The sequence below is a fragment of the Oryctolagus cuniculus genome, chromosome 7 (assembly GCF_051225735.1).
Source record: "Oryctolagus cuniculus isolate XC-2025 breed Fujian yellow rabbit chromosome 7, ASM5122573v1, whole genome shotgun sequence".
Taxonomy (NCBI): domain Eukaryota; kingdom Metazoa; phylum Chordata; class Mammalia; order Lagomorpha; family Leporidae; genus Oryctolagus; species Oryctolagus cuniculus.
Genome location: NC_142873.1, coordinates 17,647,353 through 17,675,331, shown reverse-complemented (window position 1 = coordinate 17,675,331; position 27,979 = coordinate 17,647,353). Strand labels below are relative to the sequence as shown.

At 46.6% G+C, this 27,979-nt stretch overlaps 5 pseudogenes; 3 read left to right on the top strand and 2 right to left on the bottom strand.

Annotated features, from left to right (window-relative positions):
- Nucleotides 1-12,249: 12,249 nt before the first annotated feature.
- Nucleotides 12,250-13,423, bottom strand: LOC100343016 (glyceraldehyde-3-phosphate dehydrogenase pseudogene; annotated as a pseudogene).
- A 697-nt stretch (nt 13,424-14,120) lies between these two features.
- LOC100343269 (cytochrome c oxidase associated subunit FA4L3 pseudogene) lies at nt 14,121-14,665 on the top strand (annotated as a pseudogene).
- Nucleotides 14,666-15,413: 748 nt separating this feature from the next.
- On the bottom strand, nt 15,414-16,396 carry LOC100344282 (tubulin beta chain-like; annotated as a pseudogene).
- A 3,552-nt stretch (nt 16,397-19,948) lies between these two features.
- Nucleotides 19,949-20,913, top strand: LOC149125334 (uncharacterized; annotated as a pseudogene).
- Nucleotides 20,914-22,954: 2,041 nt separating this feature from the next.
- LOC149125333 (uncharacterized) lies at nt 22,955-27,951 on the top strand (annotated as a pseudogene).
- The last annotated feature ends 28 nt before the right edge of the window (nt 27,952-27,979 follow it).

Here is a 27,979-nt window from a genome sequence, read left to right as displayed (position 1 = left end):
CTCAGCACGAGGAAAGATCCTGCTGCAATGATTCTCCCCAGGCAATCGCGGAGCCCTGAGCATGTGGAGCCTCAACAGCTGCTACCCAGGGACACAGCCACACCACACCCTCTCCTGTAGCCACAGTACTTCCACAGTTCTAGCACACAAGGCTTCTACAGTCCCAGGGTGATGAGGATCCATTGCCTCCTGCCAGTCTGGGCTGGGGGAACCTCACAGTCCTACATGGATGCCCAGCCCCCTGTCAATCCTCCCAGCCAGACTCAGGTGTCTTTTCTGGCTGGTTGCTGGGCACACAGACAAGGAGGTGCAGGTGTTACATCTGTCGAAAACGGTGCCCCCTTCTCTCAGCCAGTTGCACAGCACTGTTGTCCGGGGGATGGAGAAAGAGAAATGTGCCCTTTTTTGCCTCTAGGTCTGCAGGTACTCTGTCCCCCACAGGTTCCAAGTAATTTTCACTCCAGGCTCTCCCCACGGCTATAAGACCAGTGGCCTTGGCTGCTGCAGTCTAGTTTATCCCATTCTTCAAAGCTGGTGCTGAGGCTCTAGGCTTCTGGAGTCATGTGTTGACTCTGTGCTCATGCTGCACATCCACACCCTCCATGTAGAGCCACAGCATCGCTCTTCCTTCTGTGGACTTTCCCCTGCAGTTTTCTCCCTAACTCTTCCCTGAGCTTACACACTCTCCACTTCTTTTAATCTATGTTCCCCTTGTGTAGAGCAGTAAAGCCTAAGATTCTGACTATAATTCTTTTACCTGACAAACAGAAATCCATCCCCTTAAGATTAATTTACCATCTTCAGTAACAAAAATTAAGAAAATGGGTACTTTTTTCATTAGATTTTCTGGTCCAATGGTCTAGCTTAAAAGACCTTCAATACACAACTCTTTCTGGTGATGACCCTCCCTTGTCCATCAACTGACTCACCACCAATTCTATACAGCTGTGTGCCAAATGATGACATCATTCTGAAAAGAGCAAGATATTCATCACATCTTCCAGAGTTTAGAACCCATTTTGAGGGGCCAGCATTGTAGTGGGTTAAGCCACTGCTAGCAGCATCAGAATCCCATATGGCTGCTGCTTCGAGGCCCAGCTGCTCCACTTCCAATCCATCTCCCTGCTAATGTGCCTGGAAAGCAGTGGAAGTTGGCACAAGTACTTGGTCTTCTGCACTCATGTGTGATACCTAGAAGAAGCTCCAGGCTCCTGATTTCGACCTGGCACAACCCTGGCTGTTGTGGCTATTTGAAGAGTGAACCAGCAGATGGAAAACTTCTCCCTCTGTCTCTCCTTCTCTCTCTGAAACTCCGACTTTCAAATAAATAAATAAACCGGCCGGCGCCGCGGCTCAATAGGCTAATCCTCCACCTTGCAGCGCTGGCACACCGGGTTCTAGTCCCGGTCTGGACACGGGATTCTGTCCCGGTTGCTCCTCTTCCAGGCCAGCTCTCTGCTATGGCCCGGGAGTGCAGTGGAGGATGGCCCAAGTGCTTGGGCCCTGCACCCCATGGGAGACCAGGAGAAGCACCTGTCTCCTGCCATCAGATCAGCGTGATGTGCCGGCTGTGGTGGCCATTGGAGGGGGAACCAATGGGAAAAGGAAGACCTTTCTCTCTGTCTCTCTCTCTCACTGTCCACTCTGCCTGTCAAAATAAAAATAAATAAATAAATAAATAAATAAACCTTTAAAAAGGAATCTATTTTGAGGGGGTAAAATCTTTAAACATATAGAGAAATGACAGTAGGAAACAGAAAATGGCATGTCAAAGGAAAGAGATTTTAGGGATTCAAAGCAAATAATAATAATAAAAAAAGCCCTGGACATTGGAAGATAAGGCCTCATGGAGAAAATCAGTTTTGGTAGGGAAATGCATATAAGTGGGAGAAAGCTGAGAACAGTGATATGATTAAGTGGCAAATATGAAAACAGCAAGGTGTTTGGGAGATATATGATGGGAGTGATGGATTTGGGTTCAACTACAGGGCAAACAAGGCCATGGTGTCAAGTGGAGGCTCTATATGAGGCAAATGATTTCCTGTGTTTTGAATGGCAGAACTGGGATTGGAGGGGTTCAGGGATGGACCATACACCAGTCTCTTTATGCCTGTGCTCAGCTGGGATTTTGCACATTTAATGAAATGCGATGTATCTGGCACTTTCTTATGAATTCATCATTCTACTCTGTTCTCCACTAAAGAAAAAACATGATGAGGGCTTTACTTTTACATTCCTGAAAATTTTGGTCAGCCCATTTTGTATTATTTCAGAATTCTTGTTATTTGATAAGTAAACATGCATTTACATTAGCCGTTGGTTTATTAACTATCTTCCATGTAGGATTTAGACATTTTCATAGCTGGTGGGTGACGTATCAGGACTCCTTATACTATGTGAAACATACCTAGACACTCCCACTCAGGGTATTTTGTTTGTGCTATATTCTGGAATAAGAGGTAGATTTCATGTATTTGTTTATTTTTCAGATACATGTTTTAAAAATCCCAAGTGCTTTTCTGTTATGAGTTGGAGTCATTAATTAGAGTAAAATCAACACAACCTAGGTATATAAATTCTGTCTGGTAGGGTCCTTTCCATCCAGGAGTGAAGGCGAAAAACCAAGAATTTGGCTTATTCTGTGGCTTGTGAGTTAGGAAACTAAGGCTTTGTTGACATAGGACAGGAAGGGAAGCTCCCAGCCAGGGCTTCCCTGAGGGAAAGATCTGTTGCTTCCTAGGGTCTGACTCCCTGCTGCCACCAACTTGTTAACACAAGTGTGGACGGTCTTGTCTGCGGGCCCATGTGAGTGTGGGGTGGGGGACAGGGAGGAGTTGGGAGGGGACCAGGAATGGAGGGCGGCTGTGAGATCTTCCCTAAGACGTAATGCATCCACGTACTCTCCAGAGTCCTTCGTGCTTCATTAAGCTCCAGTTAAGAAGCTTTTGTCAAACAGTGGAAGCCCTGGCTCCCAGGCCACCCCTTCTCTGTGATGGTGGAATTGAGAGGCTGCCTGACACAGAAGGAGTCATTTCCCAGAAGTCCTCAAGTTTCTCATTTGAATTGTAACATTAGCAGGAGTGTGTGTGCACACACACAAACACACATATACACTATGTCCTAAATTATGCATGTTTATAGCTATTTCTGTACCAATAATTCACCTATTAGGAAATAAGCTTGGCTATGGGATTTGTCCCTTTGTGTTATCTTAGAAAAGGCGAAAGGGATGGGAAGGACTGAGTGGAAAGAAGTAGAGAACACATGCAGAAATCTGTCTGATGTGAACTTCCTGGGTCGTGGCAGTAAGGAAATAGCAAACTCAAAGGAAGTCAAAAGCACTTGGACTTGGATTTGTGCAATAAGTACTGATTTTCTGGCCTATGTTCTTTCTTGCAAAACCAAACCTATGTGCTCTTGTAAGCGGAGCCCCCAGTTCCTGGCTGGGTGCCTGACACCTGGTAGTCGCTTCACAAGCATTAATCTCTCTCCCTTCTTGTCTTGTACACGAGTATGCAAGAGTGCCTCAAAGCAAGTACATCTAATGCATTAAATCAAAATTCACACAATGCAGGCATTAGATGTTTATTACTTACCCCCAAAAATATTGTTTTACTTTCTTAGCAAATAAATAGATTTGAACTGTCATTCAGCTCACAAGAATCTGATCTCCAAATACTTCAGGAACACAACAGTTACATAAAGTGAGGCAGAACTGCAGATATGTTTTCCAAACGGGAATAAATCTAATATTGATTAGTTGAATCAGATATTGAATCTCCTTGGAGAGTTGATTACTTGAAAAAGCCCCAAGGTGAATTCTTTTGGTAAAACACAAGCTCTTTCTGAATGGTGAAAAATGTGTGAGAAACTTGATGACAACTTCTTCTGGCCAGAAAGAAGTGTGTGTCAAGTTCCCTGAGGTAGCGTGTAGGCAAAGTTCACAGAACAGCTCGGGGAGGGTAAAGGAAAGAGAAGGATATGAGAGGGAATGGGCAGGTCTTCAAACGATTGTGTATGGATTTCTAACCTTGGCTGGTAGACAGAGGCATGAGTCTTTGGATGTTGACACTGAGTTTTCCTTTTGTGTGTACCAGCTGCATTTTAGATTTTGAAAAGGTGCTGTTGAATAAATCTGGAGATGGCATTACGTACAAGGTCAGGATAAATGAAACTTAAAACATGGAGAGGAGATGAGGGTACCCAATGGAACATATATATTGGGAACGAAAGAGGGAAGGAAGACAAATCCCTGGGCATGACTGAGGAAAAAGGGCGGAGAAGGTGTGGTCTGAGAAGAGGGAAAAATCTGGAAGTTTGTGCCATTAGAGGAAGACAGTAAAGAGAGACTGTCAAAAAGGAGCAAATTGTCAGCTAGGCTAATTGCTGCAAACAAGTCAAGTTAGATAAAGTTCCAGAGGTGTTCTATAGACAAAGCAGTGTTAGTGGCATTGACATGGAACTCTCTCAAACACAAGATGTCAGAGAAGCTGTTAATATTATAGATTTAAATGTATGTAATACAATGAATACAAGCAAATTTATAGCAAAAATAAAATTTGTTTGATGGAAAGTACAGTTGTTTCAAGTAAGACTATTGTTAAGATGCCCTTCATTTGCTCTTCTCATTCATTATTTTTGTGTTTCATTTTTCAAATCTTTTTATATTTACAGCTGTTTTTCTTAAAAAAAAATTCACAAACTATTCAAAATCCAGAAAATCCAGTACTAGACCATCTGTAAATGCAAATTTACTATGTAAGTATTTCTCAAATGTATGGGAATGGTGAGGTTCTCATTCCTATGACAGTGAATGCCATGGACTGCGGCTGAGGTCAAGGACATGGGATGCTTCTGATGGATGGGCAGCAAGCGTTTGCCTCTGGCCTGCTAGTCATGCTGGGAGAGTTTCCAGACAGCATCTCTAAGGGTGTGCAAAGCCTGTTTCAGCCCACAAAGGTATCGCCATTAATGCAAACAGAGCTGACAGCCAGAGGTGATGCAAAACTTCCCAACATGGCTTGAGGAACCAGGAAAGTTAATTAACTACCATTTCCTGACCTATAAATCATCAATTTCCAAACTTTCGTGTGCTTTCCATAACATATTGGCTATAGGTCTTTGTCATAAAAGACCATCTCATTTTTTCCAATGTCCTGGTGCATAATAATTAATACAGTGCAATGAAAGAGTGTCCTATTATAAGCCATGCACAATTGGAGCACATATTAGCTGCTGTTGTAGTTAAGGAACATGCTTATATGTCCTCATGTGCACTTCACTGAGGCTTTCCATCTCAGAATATTCAGTTGCACTGGTTTGTGGATAAAGCTAACATATTGCCTCCCCGTAGGAACTAGTAATGATAATTCTAACAAAAATTAAAGGGGATTATGCATGTAATAAAAATTTAGAATACTTTTGCACTCATTCTGTCAATTCACATAATCAGTGAAAGTATTTAAAGATGAGGAGAGTTGAATTCAGAGAGAATAAATAACTTTCTCAAGATTGCTTCATTAATAAATGACTGAAATGAGATTGTATTGCTGGAGCCATTATTTTGAGTAGGTTTCGATACATCATTGTTGTGATGTTTGTCACTAAAGTAAGATTGATTAATCAGTAGCATAGGCATATCCTTGTTGCTTGTTAGAAATGCAGAATCTCAGGTCCTAGTCCACACTAAATCAGAAGCAAAATTTCCCTGTGACTAGAGTATGATTTCTATCTGCATTAAAATTTGAGAGGAAATTGATTAGATTATTTCATTTACTCAGCCCATGTTTATTAAGTACCTACTAAATAATATACGCTGACTGACTCTGACTTGATGTGTTTAATTGATAAAGTTATAAATGTAACATAGTACTAATGAATGATACTTTCAGGTATAGATCTATAGATGCTTACTTGCTAAATTTCTTTCTTTGATTTTTTGCCTTATGGGTCCAGTCAGTCAAGCTAGTTTATTTTAAAAAATTTTTCTATTTTTTCCAGTGAATGTACACTTGCACAGTTGGTTAAATGGTGCATGTGCCATTCTACTCTAACCTCTTAATGATTTATGGTCTGCCTCACCCACTATACAAAAGGCCATTGGACAAAGACCAGAGTCAGTCCCTACAGAATGCAATCCTAGATTTACATTTGAGTACATGCTCAGAAATAGTAGAATGGATTCATGAGTGATTGAATAGTTTGGGGAAGAAGGCTCAAGATTAACTCTGAGTATAGTTTCCATAATCTCTCTTCATTTATTCCATTGATTAGTTTCCTTTTTGAAGAAAATCATCAGAATAGATTTCTTCTTAAATTTTCGTTTAGGACACAATTAAAGGTTTACTGATTGTGGCTGTCACTGGTTATTACTGCTGATTAGTTAAGTCACAATTCATTTTTCTGGGATTTCAAAAAGGGAATTAAAGGAGGTGATTACTCAATAATAATCATTAAGAGAAGGTAGAAATCATAAAGGGAACATTAAACTAGAAATGGGGGTAGATTTCAGATGATGGGGGAAAATGGGGCCAAAATTGGAATACTACTGCAAAAATGTAATTGCTTAAGTGCTTGTGCTTATGGCTTTTAAGCAATGAGGCACTTTCTGGAGCACACTGGATGCCTTTTTCTTTCTCTCCTTCTTTTACTGCTTACTCAATTATCTTATCTTCCAATCCAGTATCTCTCCTTTGGAATCCTTATGAGCAAGTGCGGTTTTATAAGACTATCCTTCTCCTCTTGCTTCAGTTTGTACAATTGCCTATATCTGCATTTATTCATTTTATTACGTTATTACTTACTGCAGAGTATTTCTTCTTTCTTTCTTTCTTTCTTTCTTTCTTTCTTTCTTTCTTTCTTTCTTTCGACAGGCAGAGTGGACAGTGAGAGAGAGAGAGACGAGAGAAAGGTCTTCCTTTGCCGTTGGTTAACCCTCCAATGGCCACCGCGGGCTGGTGCGCTGCGGCCGGCGCAACGCGCTGATCTGAAGACAGGAGCCAGGTTCTTATCCTGCTCTCCCATGAGGGTGCAGGACCCAAGCACTTGGGCCATCCTGCACTGCACTCCCGGGCCACAGCAGAGAGCTGGCCTGGAAGAGGGGCAACCGGGACAAAATCCGGCGCCCCGACTGGGACTAGAACCCGGTGTGCCGGTGCCGCAGGCGGAGGATTAGCCTATTGAACCACGACGCCGGCTTGCAGAGTATTTCTTAGTTTAATTCTACTAGATTACAACTAGATAACAATAACAAAGACTACCATTTTATTTTATTTTATATTTTTTCCGAGAGTGAGAGACTTCATTAGTGGCACAGCTGCGGGACTGTCTCAGAGCAGTGCTGGCTTCAGCCAGGGGACAGGGTCTGGGGCTGGAGGTTCCTGGGAAAGGCCACAAGCACGCTTCCTTGAAGGCAGGCATCCTTATAAGCCCTGTTATTCCAGCCTTTTGTTTAATAAGGGGTGCAGTGTTTCTGCTCCAGCTACTTCCTGCTGGGGGGACTCAACGGGAGGGGTGGGCTTGTGTGGTGGGGGTGGGGTGCTGACGGGCGGGGGTGGCCGTGCCAACGGGAGGGGTGGGCTGGTGGGACAGGGCGCAGACAGGAGGGGTGGGCCGGAGCAGTCATCAGCAGCGGCTACGGATCCTCTGATGGTCCCAGAGAGGTCCTGCGGGCTGCCGGTCTGGCAGGGAACAAGAAGAGTTACAGGGTGGGTATCACCGGTCCCATGCTCAGAAGGAGCCACGAGCCCATCCTGCCTCTGCCTCCGCCTCTGAGCCACTCATTCCCTAAGCTGTTGGGCCATATTCCAACTCCCCTTGTACATGTTCCCCTGGTTGGGGGGGAGGGGGGAGACGCCTCATGGCACCTTTGCGGGCCGTCTAGACCCGCGGTCAGGGGCTGGCTCTGGCCGTGGCCTGGCGGGTGGCAGGCCTGGGGGAGGCGGCCCGCGGGTGCTGCTGTGTCACGTCTCGGCCCGCACTCTTCAAGATCTGCTTCACCTTGCGAAGCTCTCACTGTCTGCTGGCGTCCTGGTGCCCTCCGCCGTCAGAGTAGCCACAGTGAGTGGTGGGCGTCAGGCAAGCCACCGTGCCGAGCCGAGCGCCACGCACCCCGGCGGGGACCTGTGTGTGGCCAGGATCTTGACCTCGATGGCCCGCTGGCCCGAGAAGGAGCAGCGCTTTGGGGGCTTTCTGGTGTCGCAGCAGGCGGCAGGAAGGTAGGTGTAGTGGGAGGTGCAGGAGCAGGCTGTCGGGGCAGAGAGAGGAAGCAAGCCTGCGAGGAAGAGAAGGAGGCAGCAGTGAGCCAGGCTCCACATCGTGCGAGGATCACGGCTGGCCAGCAGATGGCGCCACAGGCGGAGACCTCTCGGGCCGGGAGAGCTGAACACAGGGGCAGTGGGGATGCTGCCAGGTGAGGATCCGTGCAGGTGAGGGTTCCAGGGCCTGTGGGCGAGAATTTCTTAGGAGTACCCAGTCCCCTGGCCTGATGCCGTGGGTACCGGGCCCCGAGGAAGGCCGTGGGAGGCTCAGATCAGGGTGTAAACGGAGCAAACTCAGAGGAAGGTGAAGAAAGGTAGGTGGCCCTGTGATGGATGGGGTGGGGGAGGGGTGAATTGTCCAAGAGGAAGGGGTGACCTTTCAGAAATTCCAAGGGGCTGAGGGAGGATGGGGCGCACGGGGCAGCCCTGGTGCCGGGGGCAGGGCTGGAGGAAGCAGCTGGGGCCAGGTGGGTGAAGCTCTGAACCCAGTTTTGAGAGGTGCATCTTAATAAACCACTGTCGCGCTCAACCCTGCCCGAGGAGTGGGGAGGACAGGGGCTGGGAGGTGCCGGGGGACTCCCAGGGACTGAAGGCAGCTGAGGACTCGGCCCGGTGTCCGAGTGCATGGAGGGTGGGAGCGATCTGGGCACGGTACCACTGAGGCTGCGTGGATGCGGGATGACTGGTTTCACCAGCCTGGGGAGGCGTCTGCTGCAGTAAGGAGGTATTGGATCCTTTTGTGCGGATGCTGTCCCGGGACCCTCGAAACTGAGGAGGGTGGAGGGGTGGAGGGGACGCAAGGCTGAGGGAGGGGGAGAGGGCCCCACCAAGAGTCTCCACAAGACAGTCAGGGACGGTGAGTCAGGGGGAGTGGAACCCATGGAGGGCTCGGGCTCCAGGTACAGGGTCAGGAAGAACGGAGGAGCCAACCCCAGCGCTGAGTGGAGCAGAGACTTCTATGGAGCACAGGGTACAAGGGCTGGTTTTCGGCGGAGCTGAGACCGGAACGGGTTGAGTGAAATGCAGGAGTAAGCTGTCTGGCCTAAGCAGACAAGCGGGCTGCCTCCTAGTGTCCCCCCCAACACACACACACCCGGGCACGGGCAGGAACAGGCGGGCGGCCTCCTAGTGTCCCCCCGACACACACACCCGGGGTGCAGGCAGAGACAGGCGGGCGACCTCCTAGTGAAAGACTACCGTTTTAGACAACCTGGTCATTGTGGAGGTCTGGAGGGTCACATGTATTGCTATGTACCACCAGCTGACTCTTAAAACTATTAGCAAGAAGATCTGAGGTTTGTATCAAATATTCAATGGATGATTTTGCTGCAATATACAGATGTGGTCATGCTGTTTCTATGTTTGTTTTTTTTTTTTTTATTCAGAATAGTCAGACCCTAGCCAGCTGAGATTCCCAGTCCTAATGGGCCATTTTGAAATGGTCCCCACATTAAGAACTACATAAAAACACATTTTTCTTCACACCCATGAAATTAGCAAATCAAGGTTGCAAGATTTATTGCTAACAATATACAAAGCTTCTATTACCATAGGTGTAAGATTGCATTAAAAGAGATGCTATACACATCTAAATAGCCTTTTGTTAATGGCATAATAGACTGTTTTGCAGTCAATAGAAGTGGTCAAGTATAATTAAGGATTGAAATTCCATGTGAAAGATTGAGAAATGACATAAAATGCACTTTTTATTACTTCTTAAATCTTCTATGAACCCCCAAATCTGATTTTTATATCTGCCATTGACTTCTTGTTTGGCTTAAATAAAAATCATAAAATCATAATGGGGGAAGACCTGCTAAATTATCAGAAACTTGTTCTTGTATACTGCTAATTTCCAAAAGGATATAATTTACCAATAGATTAAAACGCTGGAAGAATGGGGACAATAAAAAAGAAAATAGATACTAAAATAAATTTTTTACTTCTATTTAAAGCAAGGCTACATTTAAAAATGTTTATTTTCTTTGACTTTAAAGTCAGATAAAAAGAGAGAGACAGAGAATCTTCCATCTGCTGGTTTACTGCCCGAATGCCCACAATAGTCAGGGATGGACCAAGCTGAAGCCAGGATCGCAGCACTCCAGCTGGGTCTGCCAAGTAGGTGCCTTGTGTCCAAGTCCTGGAGACATCATCTGCTGCCTCTCAGGATGCATTAGCAAGAGGCTGGTTCAGAAGCAGAGTAGCTGAGACTTGAACCAGCACTCTATAGTGCATTGTGGACTTCATAAGCAGTGGCTTACCTACTGCACCACAATGCCCACACTTTAAATAAATTTTGAAAGAACAAACACAGTGCAAAGTTAGTGGGATGAAACCAGAATACGGAAGGTCGAGTCTTTCTCTCTCCCTGCCTCTGCCTCTCTGTAACACTGCCTTTCAAATAAATAATCTTAAAAAAACTAAAAAAAGATATCTTATACTGCTCTCTTATGCAAGGGATCCTCCTTCTCTGTGGATCCAGCTTCTCTATGGAACCAGCTCCCTCACTTCTGATCCCTGCTGCCATGTTCCCTCAGTAGACAGTGTTCCCTGACTCCCTGCCATCCTATTGGAAATAGTAACACCTGTCCCCAACACACACACACACACACACACACACACCCCATTATCATTATCTCTCCTTCCTTACATAACCCACATCAATTCCAGATATATTTATTCTATTTTTTTTTTTGCATTTCTGCCTTTCTTCTTCCCCAGATGAGGAACTATGCAGCCAAGACATCTGTGTTATTCATTGATGTACACCTTGGTGCTTAGAAAAATACCTGTACGAAATATTCAGCAAATGTTTGACGAATGACAGAATAGTTAAGTGGAAGTTAGATGACTGAAGTAATAAGGTAGAGGAGATATAAACGTCATATGGGAAACCAAGCTCTCTATTGTTGCATAACAAACCTTCCCAAGGTTATTGGCTGAAAACAAAATATTTGCTCACAGATCTACTTGGGTAGAGCTCAAAAGGATCAACCAATCTCTGAGCTTGCATGCAGGTTCAGAGCAGGTGGCTCAACTGGGGGAAGAATGCACTTTCAGGATGGGTCATTCATGTGTCACCTCAGAGCTCAGCTTACCTTGGCGTCTGCTCTTCACAGAGACCTCTCCATGACTGCCTTCCTTAGAGCACAGTATCTGGGTTCCAAGGGCAAGCACCTCAAGATGTAGTAGGTCGAAGCATTATTTCCACACCACCATATCCTGTGAGTAGTTACAGAGCCAAGATCCAATGTGAGGAGAGTAAATACCACCTTTTCTTGGGATCAGAGCAAAAGAAATTTAATGTCATCTAAAAAAAAGTTAATTAATTTATTTGAAAGGCAGAGTTACAGTGAGGGAGAGGCAGAGTGAGATCTTCCATTAGCTGGTTCACTCCCAGATAGCTGCAACAGCTGGAGCTGGGCCAGCCCTAAGCCAGGAGCAGGCAGTTCCTTCTAGGTCTTCCGTGTGAGTGCAGGGGCCCAAGCACTTGAGCCATCTGCCACTGCCTTCTGAATTGGAAGTGGAGCAGCCAGGACTTAAACCAATGCCCATATGGGATGCTGGGATTACACGTGGCAGCTTTATCCACTACACTGCTCTGCTGGCCCCAAGTTCATTTTTGGAAAAAACCACCATACAAGACATTGTTTTAGGTCTGTTACACCAACAGGGAATTTATAATACTGTGATTTATTTTATTGCAGAGGTTTTCAAAAATCATGTGAACCAAGCCACTTAACATTTAACTCACAATTTAATAATCACTAATAATACTAATATTAAAAGTCTGATTATATACCAGGTACTTATTGAAGTTTTTTTTTTTTATGTTCTCTCTCTGGCTCTCTATTTCTCTCTCAACTTAAAAGCCATTTATACAGCATGTATTGTATACCAGACACTGTTTTACCTACCAGCGTCTGCCTACTGATATTTTCCCAACACTGCACCAGTATTTTGTACATTGTTCTTTTTTGGGGGGGTGCAGAAGACTTTTTTGATGGTGACATGACAGGGTAGGGCTCCCTAAGCCCCTCCCCTCCTCCAGGGGCTCTGGGATGGAAACTGTGAAGAGGGGCAGATTCTCAGCATGTTGGGGACTGAGTGGGGGCAGGGACTCCCCAGCGGCTGAGCGCCTCTCTGTCATCCTCCGGTTCTCTTGGAGTAAGAGCTTGAGGGCTCTTACTCCTTGGAAGCCATGTGGACCATGAGGTCCACCACCCTGTTGCTGTAGCCAAATTCATTGTCATACCAGGAAATGAGCTTGACAAAGTGGTGATTGAGGGCAATGCCAGCCCCAGCATCAAAGGTGGAGGAGTGTCACTGTTGAAGTCGCAGGAGACGACCTGGTCCTTGGTGTAGCCCAGGATGCCCTTCAGGGAGCCCTCGGACGCCTGCTTCACCACCTTCTTGATGTCGTCATACTTAGCAGCTTTCTCCAGGCTGCAGGTCAGGTCCACGACTGACACGTTGGGGGTGGGCACACGGAAGGCCATGCCAGTGTTTCCTATTCAGCTCCACGGCCTTGGCAGCGCCAGTGGAGGTGGGAATGATGTTCTGGGGGGCTCCACGGCCCTCAAGCCACAGCTTCCTGGAGGGCCTGCCCATGGTCTTCTGGGTGGCGATGACGGCATGCACTGTGATCATGAGCCCCTCCACGATGCCAAAGTGGTCGTGGATGTCCTTGGCCAGGGGGGCTAAGCAATTGGTGGTGCAGGACGCGTTGCTGACGATCTTGAGGGAGTTGTCATACTTCTCGTGCTTCACACCCATCACAAATATGGGGGCATCGGCGGAGGGAGCAGAGATGATGACCCTTTTGGCTCCGCCCTTCTAATGAGCCCTGGCCTTCTCCATGGTGGTGAAGACGCCAGTGGACTCCGCAACATACTCGGCACCAGCATGACTCCAATTGATGGTGGCGGGATCTCGCTCGGGGAAGATGGTGATGGCCTTCCCGTTGATGACCAGCTTACCGTTCTCAGCCTTGCCTGTGCCGTGGAACTTGCCATGGGTGGAATCATACTGGAACATGTAGGCCATGTAGTGGAGGTCAATGAATGGATCGCTATGGTGACAACATCCACTTTGCCACAGTTAAAAGCAGCCCTGGTGCCCAGGCGCCCAATGCGGCCAAATCCATTCACTCTGACCTTCACCATCGTGTCTCAGGGATGCACTGGCACTGCACGAGAAGAAGTGGCTGTCTGTCGAATGGGGCAGAGAGGAGAGTTGTACATTGTTCTTAATCCCCACAGCAAAGTTACAAGGTGGAAACTGAAAACCAAATGTTAAATAACTGGTTAAAATCACAGAAGCAGCAGGCATGGGAGCTGGGATTAACACTGAGATGGGTTTGGTGGATAAACTAGGTTTCACTACCCTGTGTTGCCTTCATTATCGGGGCAGGAAGAGAAGGGGTGGAAGGTAATGATGAGACAAAAGGAGAAAGGAACCCTCTTCACTCTGGGACTCCTGGTAAACCTCTGAGAGCACTGGAGCAGAGATCCCCCAAGCTGACCTGAAACCTGTAGACTGTTAGGAAAGGCTTCTGGATCTGTTGTTAGATGACAAATGCCAGCTCCACGGTTTTCTCTCTTCCTTGGAGAAACAGTTTTCCTTCCCTCTCTAGGGCATGACCTGTTCTTCATTGCAGCCACCCTCTTTGGCCCAGCTGATAGAGGAGGAAGGTGAAGTGATGAAAGTCAACATCTACCCAGGGACCTCTTGTGGTTTAGTGAATTAATTCTTGGCCCTGTCGGGAAAAGGTGAGTGGAAGAAGAGTAAGGAGCAAAGGAAGAGATGAGAAAAAGAAATCAACTAGCTTGGAATTTTTTTTTCTTTTTTAAATTACAGATTCTGCATCCTACACTGAAGTCATCATGGGCTTTTTCCAACTCCTGATGAAAAAGAAGGAACTTATTCCTTTAGTGGCCATCATGACCTTTGCAGCGAGTAGAGCCTCAACGTTCGCCCTGTATTCCTTCCAGAAAATCAACGTGATTGTTGATCGCCAAAGAAATCTGGAACCCTGGGATACTGTGAATCCAAATGTACCTCAGAAGCTTGTGACAATCAACCAACAATGGAAACCCATTGAAGTGTTGCAGAAGGTCCGAAAGGCGACCAGATGACCACTCTTGACCTCTTTCTTCCTAAGACTACTCTATGAATCTGGTGGAAACATTTCTGCACAGACTAGATTATGGATAGCAGTGTGTGGAAATGCTTCTGCTACATTTTTAGGGCTTGTCTCATTTTCTGGACTCTGATAAAGCATTCAAGGTAGTGCAGTAATAACCAACTAGTACAAAAATAAGTTTCTGTGTTTATTATTGTAATTTTGAATTCTGCATATTGAAATGTGTATGTTTATGATGCCAGAATGTTTTTCCTGAAATGTACAAAATTTTTAAAGTGATGCCTTTAATAAAATGCCATTTGTGAAAAAATAAAAAGGCCCAGGGCTAGGGTGGCACAGCCTTCTCCATGCCCCGCCTGCTCTCGCTCTCCCCCCAACCCCCTCCCTCAGTCCCAGCCCCTCCACAGGTCCCAGGTAGATGGAGATGGAAGTTGGGTGGGGTCATGGCACAAGTTCTGAAACTAAATAAAAACTTCTTTTGGGTACAGTGCCCCCCTTCCCATCCTAGTGTGGCCTGTCTGCTTCCCCGAGCCTCTGCCACTCCCACAGTGGGACACAGAATGGGGGGAGTCAGAGGGCTTTATGGCTTTGTTCACCACCCCCATCCCCACCCCCTCCCTGGGTGAATGCCCTGCCCCATACTCCTTCCTCCTGGGGCAGGGCCTTTCCTGCCCCACTCCAAACCCAGCTCCAGGAAACAAGCAGGAAAAGACTCCATTCTGGCCTGCACAACAGCTATGGGCTATGTAGGAGCAGGGGCAAGGGAGAAATCTGCCATGACTCCTTCAGCAAGCAAGGCAGCCCCCCACCCCTGATGGTCCTGACTCATCCCTTCATGCCTCAGTTTATTCTGAAAGCTTGGGAAGAAGAATCCGGACCTAAACACCAGGAATCTACCGCTGAGAATTCAGAACAGAGGGCAGAGGCAGTGGGGATGTCCTTGGCAGGGTCCACCCCTTCCCACTAGGTCCCTGGCCCTATAATAAATAGTTATGCACATATATATATTTATACACATGCGCTTTTATTAGTATTGATATCAGCAGACAATAAATAATTAAGAGTTCCATGTCATTACATCAATGGTTTGTTTCTGACAGAGGCAAAACTGGGCACCACAGTAGACAAATGGACCATGCTGGAGGACACCACTTCACTGAGGGGCACGACGCACGTGACAAGTTCTCAGGCCTGGTCCTCGCCCTCCTCCTCCTCGACCTCGCCCTGCTCCTCAGCTGTGGCGTCCTGGTACTGCTGATACTCGGAAACCAGGTCGTTCATGTTGCTCTCGGCCCCAGTTATCTCCATCTCGTCCATGCCCTCGCCCGTGTACCAGTGCAGGAAGGCCTTGCGCTGGAACATGGCCATGAGCTGCTCTGAGATGCACTTGAACAGCTCCTGGATGGCCATGCTGTTGCCGATGAAGGTGGCCGACATCTTGAGGCCGCGCAGCGGGATGTCGCACATGCCGTCTTGACGTTGTTGGGGATCCACTCGAGGGAGTAGCTGCTGTTTTTGTTCTGCACATTCAGCATCTGCTCGTCCACCTCCTTCATGGACAGGCAGCCGCTGAAGATGGCCCCACCGTCATGTAGCGGCCATGGCGCGGGGCGCAGGCGGCCATCGTGGAGTCGAACATCTGCTGGGTGAGCTCAGGCATGGTGAGAGCGCGGTACTGCTGGCTGCCGGGGCTGGTGAGAGGTGCAAAGCAGGGCATGAAGTGCAGGCGGAGGAAGGGCACCATGTTCACGGCCAACTTGCGCAGGTTGGCGTTGAGCTGGCCAGGGAAGCACAGGCAGGTGGTGACCCTGCTCATGGTGGCCGACACCAGGTGGTTGAGGTCGCCATAAGTGGGTGTGGTGAGCTTGAGCGTGCAGAAGCAGTTATCATACAGGGCCTCATTGTCGATGGAATAGGTCTCATTCGTGTTCTCCACCAGCTGGTGCACGGACAGCGTAGCGTTCCACCCAGGGACCTCTTGTGGTTTAGTCAATTAATTCTTGGCCCTGTGGGGAAAAGATGAGTGGAAGAAGAGTAAGGAGCAAAGGAAGAGATGAGAAAAAGAAATCAACTAATCTCCTGAACCTGTCATGGCCCCTCTCAACTTGTCCTATAAAGATGTCCCATGTGGCCCATTGAGAGCCATTTACCAAACCTTTTTCAGATTTCTTTGATTGTCACATCTGCTCTCCTCTTTCTTCCCTGCACAGTCCTGTGCTTCCTGGATGCATGGCAGTCAGCCTTTGATCTTGGTGCCTCTGGTTCACTGCGTGCTGTAAGTTATCCCCCTCCTCAAGCTAATTCTGGGCAATGATGAAATCTACATGCCTTCCTTCTGCACCCTCTCTATCACAAGCCTCCCATCACGTTTGACATGATTCAGACCAGCTCTCTCCACTGGGACTCACACAGCATACTAATCCCTTAATAGGAACAGGGGCTCCAGGCCAGACAACGTCTCAGGGTTATTACATTAATCCTATAAACCAAGCACCCTAACATGTCATAGAGGCCCTAAAGAAATTAGATTATCAGAGAATAATAAGTTTAATATAAATTTCACACACCTCTTGGTATTCACTTAATGTATAGACAATCCGCTAAGCCACAGAGGCATAGCTCAAAGATAAAAGCCATCTGAGGGGACAAAAATTCTACAAATGCCTAAAACTAAATGTAGAACTTCAAGAAACAAGACAAAAGGAGACACTATGACCCCCCCCCAAGGTACACAACATTTTAATATTAGAATGTGAATGTGAAGATGTTGAGGAAATACCAGAAATGGAATTCAAAATATTAATCTTAGTTTTACTCAAAAGAATTAGAAGCAAATCCATGAACTAAAGAAAACCATATATGATATGAATGAAAATTCTTCCATGAAATTGAAATTTTTAAAGAGAAATCAAAATGATATACTAGAATGATGAATTCAATTGATGAAATAAAAAATGCAGTGCAAACCTATAACAACAGAATTGATGAGACAGAAGAAAGAATATCTGAGTTAGAAGACAAATCTTGGAAGAATGTCCAGCATATGGGTCTTAGGAGTTTCTAAAGGTGTGGAAAAGAGAAAGGACTAGAAGACCTACTCAGTAAAATAATTACAGAAAAATGCCATAAATTGGAGAAAGAAACAAATATCCAAGTACAGGAAGCACATAGAACTCCTAACAGATAATGAGAAGAGATCTTCACCTCACCATGACACATTGTACTTAGACTTTTCACAGTTAAGCATAAAGAAAATATTCTAAAGTGTGCATGATAAAAATGCCAGATTACTATCAGAGGATCTCCAATTAGACTCACAACTGACTTCTCATCAGAAACCCCACAGGCTAGAAGATGATGTCAAAATATAGTCCAAATAGTAAAAGAAACTGCCAACCTAGAATACTGTACCCTGCAAAGCTCTCATCTATGAATGAAGGTGAAATAAAGACCTTCTATAAGAAACAGAATTTGAAATAATTTGTCACCATGCATTCAACCTTACAAAAGGTTCATAAGGCTGTGCTACGCACAGAAACACATCAAGAAAGTCATCATCAAGAAAGAATACAAATGCAGTGAAAACCAGTAAAACTGCAAAAGAAATCCAAAGTAAACAATAGGAATCTTAGGATCAAGTAGTTACTTATCAATAGTTACCTGAATGTAAATGGCCTCAACTCTCCAGTTAAGAGATACAGACTGGCCGAATGGATTAAAAAACCAGACCATCTATGTGCTTATTACAAGAAACACCTAACCAACAAAGATACATGTACACTGAAATGAAAGGGTGGAAAAAGATATTCCATGATAATGGGAAAAAAGGGCTGTGTAGCCATGCTAATATTAGACAAAATAGGCTTTAACACAAAACAGTTAAAAGAGACAAAGACAGACACTATGTAATGATTAAAGGATCAATACAACAGGAAGATGTGACTATAATAAATGTATATGCACCCCATTAGAGAGAGTAGCTATTTAAAAGAACTGTTAACAGATCTAAAGGGAGACATAGACTTTGATGCATAGTAATGGGGGACTTCAACATTCCACTTTCATCAATGGATAGATCTAAGAGATAGAAAATCATCAAGGAAACAACAGAGCTAATTGACACTACAGACCAAATGGACCTAACTGATATCAATAGAACTTTTCACCCCACAGTTGCAGAATACACATTCTTCTCAGTGGTGCAGGGACTCTCTCTAGGATAGACCTCACACTAGGCCATAAAGCAAGTCTCAGCAAATTCAAAAAAATCAAAACCATACCATCCACCTTCTCGGATCACAACGGATTAAAGCTCAAAACCAACAACTCAAGAATCTCAAGAATGTATGCAAACACCTGGAGACTGAACAACATGCTTCTAAATAAACAGTGTGTTGTAAGAGAAATCAAAAAATTCTGGAAATGAATGAAGATGACCTTACCTCATATCAAAACTTACAGATTTACATTTAAGTGTTAAAGTGTCATAAACTTCATACAACATGGCCTGACCTAGCAAATCTTTTGTTCAAGCTAAGGTCCTCTCAGCAGTAGCACATTTGTTAAGAAATCTCGGGGAACAGGAGTTTGGAGAAAAGAAATCGCAGGTGTCACGAAGCCTGGAGTGACTGAGGCACGGAGTCAGAGGCGTCACACGTGAGAAAAAGGTGTGATAAGTTAGTTTAATTGCTGGTCTACCACAGCATGTTGCTTCCTTCTGACTGTCAAGACACTGGTTCACCTGAAACTTGTCAGCACGTCCCGCGTGCCTGGCTGAGCCCCCGCAGCCCGGCCTGCCTCGCACCCGCGTCGGTGCTGTCCTGCGCTCGCTCACAGGTCCCTGCTCCTGAAGCGTCACCTCCCAGCCCCAGTGAATCTCCGCAGCCCACTCGGACTGCAGCCTGTTCGCCACCTCGTCCTCCCATTGCAGCAGCAGCAGCAGCGGCCGCGCAGACCGCGAGGGAAAGGGCAGACCCAGCGGGAGCGACCAGCGGGCCGGGCTTCCGAAGCAGCAAGGGGCAGGGAGGCGCGACGGGAGCCCGCACCACAGGTAAACGGGGCGGCGAGGCGTAGGGCAGCACCCAGGCCACCCATCGACTTCCAGGCAGGCAACCCCGCCTCCAGGGCGCTCTCCTTCGCGCGCTCCCGCGCCGCTCGCTCGCAGCCCCAGCAGCAGCCGCCGCAGCATCACTTCACACAAAGGACTGTAACCCGCCGAGCAGCTCCGCCACCTCCGCGTCGTCCTCCGGGGACAGCAGCCCCGACAGCGCGGCTCGGGCGCGGCGGCGCGGAACCTATCGCTCCCTGCAGCCGAGGCGAAGGCAGCGGCTTTTTTTCTTTATTTTTTTTATTTTATTTTTATTTTTTTTTCCCTCCCCTTATACCTCTTTGCCTTTCTGTGGTTCCACCCACTTCTTCCCCACCTCCTCCCATAAACAACTTTCCTACCCCCCCCCCAATAAATAAATAAGAGGAGGAGGGTGAAGGAAAAGGGAGGCAGCGCCAGAGAGCGAGGTAGAGTCCGACCCGACAGCCAGCAGCCTGCAGGAACCTCACACCAAGAGAAGGCGACGCACCCCGCGCCGCTCAGGGAGTCCGGGCCCCGCCGCCGCTGCTGCTGGTGCTGCTGGGGACCGCGGCCCTGGCGCCGGGGGCGGAGGCCAGCGAGGACTCGGCTCCCGCGGGGGCTCGGTGTGCTACTCGTCCCCGCCCAGCGCGGGCTCCGTGCAGGAGGCGGCTCAGCGCGCCGCCGCAGTGATCCAGGGAAAGGTGCGCCCGCCGCGGCGGCAGCAGGGGGCGCTCGACAGGAACGCGGCGGCGGCGGCCGGCGAGGCAGGGGCGTGGGGTGGCGAGCGCCAGCCGCCAGCCGCCGGCCTGGGGGCGCTGGGGGGTGCCCGTCGAGGACCCGCTGTCCGCCGCCCACGGGACCCTGCCCTCCCAGCCCACGTCCCCGGCGCCCAGCCCCGGCGAGCCTGCGGAGGAGGAGGCGCCCTGTCTGGTGAAGGTGCACCAGGTGTGGGCGGTGAAAGCCGGGACTTGAAGAAGGACTCTGCTCACAGTGCGCCTGCGGACCTGGGGCCACCCGGCTTCCCCGTCCTGCGGGAGGCTCAAGGAGGACAGCAGCTACATCTTCTTCATGGAGCCGGAGACCGACAGCAGCAGCAGCAGGCGCGCGCCGGCCGCCTTCTGAGCCTCTTCCGGAACCTCGAGAAAGGGGTCGGCAGAGTGCTGTGCAAGCAGTGTGGTGAGTTGCTGGCGCCCGGGCGCGTGCTCCGCGGGCGAGGGGCGCGCGGGGCTTCCACGGCGGCGGGACGGAGGCGGCCCCATTGCAAGGGGGGCTTCGCGGCTCCAACGCTTCCTGGCTGCGTCTTGGGCTCTGCTGCAGGTGAAAAGCCCAAGTTTGCGCCTCGGTTGGGGCGGCCTGAAGCTTTTTTTAATTTAGCTTTTTGGGGGCTGCTTCACTGCGTGTGTGAAACGTGTCGGTGGCTTTCTCTGCGTGTGGCTGCTTGAAGTTGGCTGTGGCGAGGAGGCGCTGGTGCTGGGCCGCCCTGTGGGGGCTTTTTCCTGGGAAGGAGGACTGGTCAGACAGGACTGGGCCTGGGCGCCCCGAGTGTGGAGATGGTCGCGGCTTGGTGCCTGTGGAGAGCGCGGTAGGAGTAGGACGGTCGCCCACAGAGCTGGCGGGAGTTTGTGGGGGACTCCATGTCCCGCAGATGGGTGCATTCTGTACCTTGTGAGTCTCTCTGGGTGTGAGAACGCTAAAGTTTCGTTGAACAGAATTATGGAGTGGCGCGTGGAAGGCCCTGGAGAAGGCCTTGGGAAGATAAGCATTGCAGCCGGTTTCCCACACCTTTTCCCCTTAGGCCATTAAAGTGTGCTTGCCCCAGGGGTGCCTGGTAGGATCAAGTTGGCGAAATCGGCTGAAAAATTTCACTACCCTTCTAAGGTAGCATTTCGTTTATGCAAATGTAAAATAATTCCTGTGATCTAAAACATCTGTGTAACTTGCTGATAACCTGCTATGTGTTAGTGATTACATGGTATTCTTCACAAACCACAAATTCACATGATTACACATCACCGATTCTAAACACCTAATAGCTTTCTCCCTCTGTCTTTATGCATCTACTAGATGGTTGGGTTAATTGAATTTTCACAAAAGTCAGCACCAGGCCATGCTCCTTCTGCCTGTAATACAGAGTGTGTCAGATCTTCTCAATTTGTATCCGGTGATGGCCAACTATTTAAGTTTCGGTCGACATTTGGGGGGCTTTTGTCCTACTGTTAATTAATACCTAATGATTTGGCTTTCATGAGAAGAAAGAGCATTGTTCACTCGTGGTTCCCTTATTTTAGCAATGGACTTGGTGTGCCAGAGACCTGTTAAGACTGCACCACTCTGTGGCAGAAGCTGTTCAGAGAGCGGTGCTGAAGCAGCTGAGTGACGCTGGGACTCCCTGAGACTGGCTGACAGGTGTCACTGGGGAACATGGCAAGCACTCTGCTGGGAGCTCTCTTACTAGGGAACACAGAAGCTCAGCAGTATTGTACTGCAGCATATGCTATTCTGTTACAGAATCCAAAACAAAACCTTTTAAGCCACATCCTGTCCAGTTTTCACATGTTTGATATGTAACTGGGGAAGGATGTTTCCCTTTACCCCAAACTGAATGAGTTTTGGTGGGAACCTAACATCAAGAGGATTAGGTTTGCAGGGATGCCTGGAATTGGGGTGCATTGCTAGGGTAGCAATGGGGTGGTTATACCTTTTAACTAGAAATACATGTCAGACTTCAAGGGTAAAGTTCCTAACAGCATCACGAGGATGTTTGGACGTGTAAAATGCATGGTCTGGAAGAAGAATAATGTATTTTTATGTTTCTTTGGGGGTGAGGGGGAAGCTTTACTGTAGGTAGTATGGTTTGGCCCTTTTGTTTTCTAATCAAAAGAAATCCATAGCTGTAACTTGTGGCATGTCAAAGAGGGTTGGTCTATAATGAATTGGAAATCTCCCTACAAGTCATTGGGTAGATGTATAACTCAGAGTTCCTGCTCTGGGTTTGTGTGACTAAGTGTGTGCTTGGTGATTTTAGTGTTACATAACAAAGTAGGATATTGCATGGAATCAATAGATAGAGCTAAGGAGTGAGAGAAGTCGTCCTGAAAGTTTCTCTTGAATTTCCATCAACAGAGTCTTTACCATGGTATCTGAGGATGGAAGTAAATGGTACAAACTATTTTACATAAAGTAAAGTTAGTAAATCTGTAGTTGGAATACTGGATGTAAAAGTGTGAGTGTGTGTATTGGGAAACTTGACAATTCGTCCAGTTGTATGGTCTTGGTTAACAATGCCAAAGGAGCACAGACAACTGGTGTGTGTGTGTGTGGGGGGGTGATGCAGAGAATAGGGGTGAATCACCCTGGTTGAGCTGCTTCTGTGTGTGTGTTCGTCTGGTCAGAAGGTTTCAGGAAGAATGATGGAGCAGAGGGTCCTTATCTAAGGACAAGAAGCTGCCCTGAGGGCCCGATGGCTGTGTACAAGCTTGAGCCATGGTCTTTGGTAGGAGAAGGAATACAGTAGAGTCATTTGTGAGATCCTACCCAGGGGTACAGTTTCCAGCTCTCTAGCTCTCAGGTGCAGAGCTTCCTACAAGTTGCTTCCTAGTGTAGAAACTGTGCATGCAGCAGATTAGCCTTAGGCTTGAGCTAATAGAAATCTTCCTGCATGTTGTGTTCTTTGCCCCCTCCATCTAATATAAACTGCTGGGTAGTGTCTATATAAAAAGAAGCTCTTTGAAACATGGACCTTTTAAAACAGAAACTGTCAGTGTGTTTTTACATGACAACATGGAATTTCATAGCTTGTTTGCTTCCTAGTTGAAGTGAAATAAGTTACACTTCCATCACAGCTATTTAAATTCTTTCCAGTCCTAGGTTTTTCTCTTACCGAATAACCTAAGAAATGTTCCTGTGTTTTATGTTCATCAGAATGAAAAATGATTTGCTGTTCAATTAAATTTTTATTCAAATAAGTTACTGTTTGATGTGCTACACTTTGAGTTTCTTAACATTGTGGTTACACCAGGAAGAAACTAATTTCAAAAATGGAGTAAAAATAGTGATGCTGAATAACATCTGCAAATGGGCCATGATAGATTTGTGTGTCAATTATGTTATAATCCAATGTAAATATTTGTCATATGATAGTGGAGTGAAGGCATGTGCATATATTGATAATGTGAACATGTTTATCATGTTTATCAGATATTTAAGATAAATGACAGTCACTTTTTCAAATATCTTCGATCACTATTTAATGATGCGCATTGACCTTACAGTGAAAAAAATGCTGTAGAGATTTTTCCAGTCAGCACTGAAGAAAATTATTCTTAACAAAATCTGTATTAAGGAAGTAGCAATAGTAAGAGATACAGCTTGACTGCTTGTACTTCATACATTCACATGTAAATATAATTTCCCAAGTGTTTATGACTGTTCTCTTTAAGCCAAAAAAAAAATGTTGCTGTCAAAAATCTATACTGGGTTTAAAACACTTCCTTCTGTTGAGAAGAGACTAATGTATGAATGTATTTATATTACTGCTAAAAAATGAAACTCAGGTAGATCATTTGGGAAAACAATTCCTTAGAATAAACACATTTAAAAATGGATTTAAATATCTCAGGATATTTTACCAGCACGAGGGGATAGTTCTCATCGACTGTGGGGGATCTTTAAATCCTCGGAATTTAGGGAAAGCTTTACCATATGTCTTAATGTGTTAGGCAACACTGGGAAGCTTAAGCAACCCTAAGGATTAAAACAAGAAGCTGTCTTTCCCTGGTCTGTATATTTTTAGCAAATGAAAGCGAAAGACGTGATTGAGAGGATTATTGCCCTTGTCAAATATAATCTCTTCATTGTTCATGAAATCTCCTTGGCTTCAATACCCGTTTTCTTCCTGTGTTTTTTTTTTAATTATAAACACATCATATTTTAAAACGTATTTTTACATCTCAGTTAAAATTTATGAATTGGCCAACGGTTAAAAGACCTTCAAGCACTTGTCTTCCTTTAGTACTTAATACACCTAGATTTTTACTGTTTGTTTTTAATCTCAAATTATATGAAAAGAATCTCTAAATGGCTCTTTTTGAATGCATATTTTGACTAGCTTTATATAAGTAAATGAAAGTGAAATTCAGTAAACAATAGCTTTTTAACTGACTCAAGCAATTTGTTACAAAGAAAAGTAAAATGACAAAAGTTTTTGTGAGGAATTGAAAACATTGTTAGAATTTTTATTTTTAAATGACAAAAATGGACATTACAGACAGTTTTCAATGCATATATGAGTTCTCTAAATTTGTGCATGCCTTTGTTACTGTGTGTTCTTAGATGATCAGAAAATTTAAGTTAGTGATGTTATGTAAGAATGGATGGATGACCTGTATTCCCCCAAATATGTATTACTTTATAATATTTGAACAACTGCTAAGTGGCATGCTCTGTTTGAATCTAAAGTTGAATAATTTGAGCATTTACAGAAGGATTGTGCTATCTGCAAGGTTGTGTTTTCAAATTTCCCAAGTATAGTGCTACAGAGTACTCAAAGCAAACCTGTTTCTGAAGACTTGCCTCCTGAATTTCATGCCCAAATAAACTGCATGGGTTAGAGTAGACAAAAGCAACTTTGGTGAAGTTGAAATCTAAACGTAGGTTGGCATGGATCTAATTATTAAGAAACAGTTCCCCCCAGTGTAGCCATCTTGGAGAGAGATGCTTAAGAGGTAATTTTCATTAGTTTTTGATCTTGTTCAAGAAAAACAGGATTTTTGTCCCAGTGGAACATAGTTTCCTAGGAAACTATTTTTCAACAAAAACACTTTTATTTAAATTATACAAACTTCATGCATTTCATAATTACAACTCTAGGAATATAGTGATTCTTCAAACCCTACCCACCATCTCACCTGAACTCCCACCCTTCTTCGTCCTCCCTCTCCTATTCCCATTCCTTTTTTAAAAAAATATATTTTTAAAATTTTTTGTTGTTGTTTATTTGAAAGTCAGAGTTACACAGAGAGAGGAGAGGCAGAGAGAGAGAGAGGTCATCCATCTGATGGTTCACTCCCCAATGGGCCACAACGACTGGAGCTGGCCTCCGTGTCTCCCATGCGGGTTCAGGGACCCAAGGACTTGGGTCATCTTCTACTGCTTTCCCAGGCCATAGCAGAGAGCTGGATCAGAAATAGAGCAGCCAGGACTCGAACCAGCACCCATATGGGATGCTGGTGCTTCAGGCCATGGTGTTAACCTGCTTTGCCACAGTGCCGGCCCCATTCCATTCCTTTTTTGTTGTTGTTGTTGTTTTTACTAAGATCTATGTTCTTTAAATATCATTCAGAAACTAACCTTTAAGTAATAAACAGAGATCTTAGCCCCAACACTGTTTTTACTATGTTTGTTTATTGGGTCAACAAAAATATTCTCTTGAGAATAGGAATCATATGTTTTAACACACCAAAGAGAGTATATTCCAGGTATTACCCATTGGAACTGTAACTACCACTTGTTGATCACCTATGAAGTTTTAAGTCAATGGGTTTATTCATCTGTTTCCTCAGTCCATCACATGTTAAACAAGCAAGACCCCTACCTTTCACCTTACACAAAAATCCACTCAACATGGATTAAAGACCTAAATCTATGACCTGACACTATCAAATTATTAGAGAACATTGGAGAAACCCTGAAAGATATAGGTACCGGCAAAGACTTCTTGGAAAAGACCCTGGGAGCACAGGCAGTCAAAGCCAAAATTAACATTTGGGATTGCATCAAATTGATAAGTTTCTGTACTGCAAAAGAAACAGGAAAGTGAAGAAGCAACCAACATAATGGGAAAAAAGTATTTGCAAACTATGCAACAGATAAAGGGTTAATAACCAGAATCTACAGAGATCAAGAAACTCCACAACAACAAAACAAACCACCCACTCAAGAGATGGGCCAAGGACCTAAACAGACATTTTTCAAAAGAGGAAATCCAAATGGCCAACAGACACATGAAAAAATGTCCAGGATCACTAGCAATCAAGGAAAAGGAAATCCAAACCACAGTGAGGTTTCACCTCACCCCAGTTTTAATGGCTCACATAGAGAAATCTACCAACAACAGATGCTGGCAAGGATGAGGGGAAAAAGGGACACTAACACACTGTTGGTGAGAATGCAAACTGGTAAAGCCAGTATGGAAGTCAGTCTGGAGATTCCTCAGAAACCTGAATATAACCCTACCATACAACTCAGCCATCCCACTTCTTGGAATTTACCCAAAGGAAATTAAGTTGGAAAATAAAAGAGCTGTCTGTACTGCAATGTTTATTGTAGCTCAATTCAGAATAGCTAAGACTTGGAATCAACCCAAATGCCCATGCACAGTAGACTGGATAAAGAAATTATGGGACATGTACTCTATAGAATAACTATACAGCAGCAAAAAACAATGAAATCCTGTCATTTGCAGTAAAATGGAGGAATCTGGAACATATGCTGAGTGAAATAAGCCAGTCCCAAAGGGACAAATATCTTATGTTCTCCCTGATCGGTGAGAACTAACTGAGCACCAAAAAGGAAACCTGTTGAAGTGAAGTGGACACTATGAGAAACAGTGACTTGACAGGCCCTTGTCCTGACTGTTGATGTACAACTTAATACTTTATCTCTTTTAGTATTTTTTGTGTTCTACGTAATACTGTTGGTTGAACTCTGTAATTAACACACAATTATCCTTAGGTACCGCTAAGGGAGTCCGGGCCCTGCCGCCCGCTCGCCGGCGCCGCTACAGCTGCTGGGGACCGCGGCCCTGGCGCCGGGGGCGGAGGCCAGCGAGGACTCGGCTCCCGCGGGGGCTCGGTGTGCTACTCGTCCCGCCCAGCGCGGGCTCCTGCACGGCTCAGCGCGCCACCGCGGTGATCCAGGGAAAGGTGCGCCCGCCGCGGCGGCAGCAGGGGGCGCTCGACAGGAACGCGGCAGCGGCGGCCGGCGAGGCAGGGGCGTGGGGCGGCGAGCGCCAGCCGCCAGCCGCCGGCCGGGGGTGCTGGGGCGGCCGGCAGAGGACCCGCTGTCCGCCGCCCACGGGACCCTGCCCTCCCGGCCCATGACCCCGGCGCCCAGCCCCGGCGAGCCTGCGGAGGAGGAGGCGCCCTGTCTGGTGAAGGTGCACCAGGTGTGGGAGGTGAAAGCCGGGCTTGAAGAAGGACTCTGCTCACGGTGGGCCTGGGGACCTGGGGCCACCCGGCTTCCCCGTCCTGCGGGAGGCTCAAGGAGGACAGCAGCTACATCTTCTTCATGGAGCCAGAGACCGACTGCAGCAGCAGCAGCCGCGCGCCGGCCGCCTTCCCAGCCTCTTCCGGAACCTCAAGAAAGGGGTTGGCCAGGTGCTGTGCAAGCGGTGTGGTGAGTTGCTGGCGCCCGGGCGCGTGCTCCGCGGGCGAGGGGCGCGCGGGGCTTCCACGGCGGCGGGACGGAGGCGGCCCCCTTGAAAGGGAGGCTTCGCGGCTCCCAGGCGTC